The sequence below is a fragment of the Haliotis rufescens genome, unplaced genomic scaffold (genome assembly GCF_023055435.1).
Source record: "Haliotis rufescens isolate VD_foot unplaced genomic scaffold, xgHalRufe1.0.p SCAF_7, whole genome shotgun sequence".
Classification (NCBI taxonomy): Eukaryota; Metazoa; Mollusca; class Gastropoda; order Lepetellida; family Haliotidae; genus Haliotis; species Haliotis rufescens.
The window spans coordinates 4,038,112-4,044,379 of record NW_025964361.1 but is presented as its reverse complement, the minus strand read 5'-3'; positions in this window follow the sequence as shown (position 1 = coordinate 4,044,379).

The window sequence follows — 6,268 nt, the reverse complement described above, 5'->3', positions numbered from 1 at the left end:
TGTTAAGATATTGCTGGTTTTAAAAAAAATAGACCATGGTATTCACTTTATCCTAAATATGATGCTGATTTAATGCTCCATAGTTTCGCATTTTTCTCACTAATACGGGTTGTTTGTTTGTTAACGCCGCGCTCAGCAATATTCAAGCTACATGACGGCGGTACTGTAAATAATCGAGTCTGAACCAGACAATCCAGTCATTGACATTATGATCATCGACCCTGACAAATGATATTCGATTACATACAATATACCAAATCACCGAGCCTGATCATGACCACCGGATCCATTAAGTCACCTCTTACGACAATCATAGGTTACTGGTTACCTATTTATTACCCAGGATCTCCACTGATGCTGGGCGGCGGAAGGCCCAGTGGATAAAGATTTGGCTTCAGTTTGATGCCGATGGTCCGGGTTCGATTCTATACGTGGGTGCAATGTGTGCAGCCAATGTCCGTCGCCACTGAAAGAGAGTTCACACCGACCTTAAACCCAACTCGTTCACTCACTCATTCACTGATACATAAGACATAAAAAACTATATGTATTCATATATGCGTTAGTATCCATGGAGATGTATTTAATATTGCAAAATTACTGCTTGAATGCACAGAGTAACTGAAAACAATATGTGACAGGGGATTATATGCACACTGGCAGGTCAAACGTGAGCTATTGGTCTCAAGCGACATAATGCGCTGTGAGTGATTTCTTCAGGTGTATAAGCATTAAGTATACACAAAAAATAGAGTCGAGATATCTGTGCTTGTCAAAACTACTTTATGCACACAATATCTTTTGCCGCTCAACAGCTGTTTCGGTGTAATGAAAACTTTAACGTAGTCTTACATGTAGGTTACGCACAAGAGCAGTATTTGCTGAAACCATAGGTGAGGTCAGGTGAAATGAGTGTTAACGTCGCATTCACGATTATTTCACATACACGTGTACAGCGACATGTATTCACGTGTGTGGCTGCCTGTACAACTTCAGACGTATGTCAGTTTTGTAGTGCTAGCCCACTGAGATAAAGAGCTCCAGATAACTTTTTGAGCAATTGAGTTTTTATTCGAAGGTTTCAAGTTTAATGGGGTTATTACATTTTTCATTTGGTAACCAATGTTTCTTCTTTTATCTATTCATCACTCTATTGTTTTTCTTCCCAAAATGACTAAACATTTTGAGATTTAAAAAAAAGAAATGTCTTAGATGTATATACAGGTTCTAAATATAGGCATGACTCGGAAAGTGAATTAGCTCCGTTGTACGCATGCTGAAAAAGCTTCATTGGGTATTTACGCATGCTGTATTTATACATTTGAGTTTTTCATTTAATGCACAGATGCTCTCACATATTGATTGCTGTAAAGCTAGGTGTCATATATTTTATGACTTTGAATTTTTTACTGAATATGGTGATAAAGGAGATTAAATCATCACTTCCTTGACATCTGCAGAATTTGCATCTTCGTCAATAACTCGATGTTACGAATAGAATAAGCCAACGAAATACCATCCAATCAGAGCCATATCAACGAAATACTAACCAATCAGTGTCTAGAACAACACCCGGATCCTGGATTAATGGGTCATGAAAAGTTTGTTATTCCATGTTGATGAAGTTGGTTCATGCATTTCATTCTGACTCACAGCTCCCCTGTGGAGATTCCGATTTTGTGATAGGTTTCCGGCAACCTAGCTATGTTTGTCGTCAGAGGCGACCAAACAGATCGGGTGATCAAACTCGGTGACTTGGTTAATTGCGCATCTGTCTCTATTTTTTTAGAAGGACATTACTACATACGAAGGGTTCATTAATCCGTAACCTTATTAATTCATACGATTTTATCGGTGATGATACCATCCCGGTTAACGAGACTAATGAAAAAATAGGATAATCCGATTGGTGAGCGTGGCAAAAACAAAACAAACTGATGTTACATATAATTCCCAACCGTTTTCAAGTGTAAAATATCGAGTATTGTTACTCCGTTGTAATTGATCACGTAACCTACAAATAACTATTTGCTCTTTGTAAATCGATGAGCACGAAATTAATAATAGAAATTGTAAAACATCAACGTCACAGAATACAAAGTCTCGATAATCCAGCGAAACATATTCCATCGAACTAAAAGGCAAATAGCGGAGAACCTGTTATTGACCAGCTGAGTGAGTGATTGAGTGAGAGGGTGAGTGAGAATGGTTTTACGCCGGATTTAGCAATATTCCAGCAATATCACCAGAAATGGGCCAATATTTTCGAGATAATACAATATTATCATAGGTGGGCTTCACACATTGTATCCATGTCGGTAATCGAATCCGGGTCTTCGGCTTGACGATAAACGTGACGGGAGAGATTTCCGAAGTTGTTAATGAACGTGTGGCGGTTACATGTGTTAGTCATCATTGATCAAATGGCCGATCATTGAAAGGTGAATAAAGATGCGTCAAACAGACACTAAGGTAAATTCATAGATTGCTGGAGAAGGTCAATGTCAGCCTAGGCACGGATCGAGTCGACACTACGATAGTTTAGATGTGCATTTCATCGTTTGTTCATTAGGATAGGTCGCAGCGAGGATATTCGTGAACAATCATGCAGTCACGCTCTCTGACATTTCTCAATGTATACTGAAACGCTGAGACCTAGAATAAAGGTTCTAAATGATCAGAAAGAACCCTTATGTGTGTTTTCGTGCTAGGGAATTCCCAGGGGTTTCCCCAGGAATGTGGAAGTAGTCCGTCAGTGTTTACGTCATTTCAAGAACACGGTCTCGTGAAAAACGTATGAACGTCAAATTGTGTCGTTCATACACTTATGAACGTCAATTTCGCGGTCATGTGACCGCTCTCTCGTCCAATGGAACAGCCGTATATCGTGTAAACTTCAAATTAAAAAATTATTAAGTGTTGAACGTTTGGCCGCCTGAAAAATGCAAATGACTTTTCGAAGTAATAACATCATGAGTCATACCTGATGATACTCAGGGATAATTTGAGTTTGCATATGTCTTTGTCGATATACACGACAATATATAAACAAGGTAGTTTGTTGTTTGAGGTTTACTAACGGGTGTAAATCTACACCTTTTAAAGTTTTTGCAAACCCAATTATATTGCTTCAATAATTGACAGTCAACAATCTAATTCTCTTTCCTAAGCTGAGGGGCAAAAACGTATATCGAGTTTATTTTTCCATGCAACTGAAAAATGAAAAAAAAACTGTTGTTAAATGTGATAATGACAATTTAATTATCGCCCAATTTGTAAAAGGAAATTTGTGGTTGGGTAATTTTGTGTAAGAATAAATATGGTTCAATGAAGACCCCCGGAGCACTTGTGTAGTATGGAAGTTATTTTTTTAATTTTTAAAAGTTAAATGAAATTATACTTTGATATATTTCCATGGAGAAGTATTCTTTGAGTGCTGACTAAGCGCCATTTCAGTTCATTTTTAAAAATAATATAACATATCTGATGCAATATTAACCTTAAACACATCATATTGTCCGCTCTGTCATATTTATATGAAATATGCTCCTAGTAGGATGTGATGTCATTTTCTTCTCCTGCTACATGTGTTGCGTGTTGGTCGAAGAACTATCACGGCATGACAACTGTTATTATTCTGTAAATTCAAATGTCAAATGATCTTTTTACGCATCCCTTCAAAGTATATGTAGGGGCGATGGGTTAACGTCGTGGTTACAGCGTCGACTCGTCATTTCGGAGGTCGGGGTTTGATTCTCAATGGTTACAATGTATGAACTCCATTTTTGGTCCATCTCTGTGGGAACAGCAGTGTAAAGTATTCTACACTCACTCAATTACTAACTCATTCTCTGGGTGAATATACACCAACCATAAGGGCACCGATACTCAACCTCTCAGTCGTCTCCTTTAATTAGCCTGCGTAATCACCAGATGCCTATTAGCGCTGAACACAAGTCAAACCAGGCAAGATTATAGTCCATAATAAGCACAGAAAAAGCCATCTATATTTCGATATTTTTAAAGTTGGAGTGTTGTTGCCCTTTAACCAGCACCCGTTAAACGGATGCCTGAAATACATCGGCGACCTTGACTTTAAATGTATAACATCGCAGTTTCACGAAGACACAGCGCAAACAGTATGTTATTCAGGAGACTCATTGTGTCCAAAGCTGGATGTTCGGTCAGAGGAAACGCCTGGAGCTCGAACTCCACTTGTTCTTGTGCTTAAGATGTCAAGCAGGGATTGTACATGTTTTTCATGTCTAAAGAACATTTAGGAAATGTTCAGGTGTTTATGCTGCAGATGTCATGGAGTGTAGTTGAAATGTTTACCACCGGTGCAGTCCACCAGATGTGTCATTCAGTGTCAGTCTGTGTTTAGTCACGATAGGGACGTTTAAAATGTCTGTAAACTATCAAAACAACCTTACATTTATAAGCAAACCAGGAACCATCATCAACTGAATCCAAATGTAATATTTCCTCTTTCTTTAAAAAACTTAAAACTATGCTACATTTGAACTAGCGATAAAACATAAACATGATGACAAAAAAACCTTGCAGGAGCATCGTTAGAGAACAGAACACAGCTGAGAATGAATGTATGTGCTGTTTGAGAGATTATCTGCATGAAACCAATTCTCCAGTTAGACTTCCAAATATCTAAGATCACTGCAAGTGTGTCACGCAATATACAGATCAATTTGTGTGTCTTGTTCCTAAATGTACTTGACGCTGTCTTCTGCAGACTATTACGTGGCAATTCAGCGTGTTGCGTATACTGTACAACTCTGTGACGGATCACCCAGCGCATCAGGGATGTAAACAGCTTGTTATGCACCAACTTTAGCTCACGTTTAGGGTCTAAGGAAGGCACCGTTATAAACACTCTGCTGTCATGTCGCCTCTCAGCCGTGCAGGAGCGGTCGGGTAGCCCAGTGGTTAAAGCGTTTGCTCGTCACGCCGAAGAGCCGGGTTCGATTCCCGACATGGGTACAATGTGTGAAGCCCATTTCGTGTGTCCCCCGCCGTGATATTGCTGAAATATTGCTAAAAGCGGCGTAAAACATACTCACTCACTCACTACAGCCGTGCATGCAGATCGTACACTCGAGTCTCAGACATATTGTCCCAATTTCGGAAATTTGATATTTTGGTCATGAGGTTTACATCCTTTAACAGATTGACTTGGGCCATTACAGAGTTGGGAATATATGCAACTCAACTTTGATAGGGATAGTTTTATTATTTCTTGATTCACCCCACGTATTACGATATTACTCATATGATTACAGATGTAATAGTATGACGTAAGTCTGAATACTTTTGATGCGTATATTTCTTTGCAATCTCAAATTTGAAAAACGTACCATTTTGCTTGGTGAAATGGATGTCACACTGATACAATTACATTAAATTTGAGCAATATATAATTTAATGTGTGTGTGTGTGTGTGTGTGTGTGTGTGTGTGTGTGTGTGTGTGTGTGTGTGTGTGTGTGTGTGCCTATACACACACACAATTACATTAAATTATATATATATATTAAGAAAAAAGCTGTTTAGTTGATTTTTGTCCACATTCTGCTATACATTTGGGGGGCAGTTGTCACGGAAGCATGACGTCATCAATTGAATCATGGCATAAATAAACTCGTGGGGGTTCTGGGTAAATATATAGTAAAGATGACTAAATGGAACGGGTGGTCAGGGTCGGTGATTTGAACTAAACTAAACAAACATGATTTAATGACATTCCATTGTGATGTCATATCATGCCATCGTGACGTCATGTCTCATCCAATCAGTGCAGTGAAACCCCATTATTATAGATTGATAGATAGACAGATGGGTAGGTAGGTAGGTAGGTATGTAGGTGTGTAGGTTGTTACATTATTTTGTCGTCACAGTGCATTCTAACATTATGACGTCACAAGACAAAGCCGGATAAATACATAAATACACAAATTAGTGTTACAGCAGCAGGACAAAGTAAAATAATTGTATAGATTGATTATTGAGGTCATTTGATTTAGGCTTATAAGTGTAAATATAATAACTTGACTTTATATTCCTTAGTGCATCATTTTCCCACAATATCTCTTAAAACAGGAATATCACAATAAAATTATCTAGTTCTTGAGTCCTTGTACATTGATCAATGTGTTGACTAAGTGACAAACAACCACAAGAGGCATCCCGTATCTGTTATCGTTGGACTCTTACCCTCTTACCCCGCGGTGTGGCCAAAGTATTCTTCCTTACAGC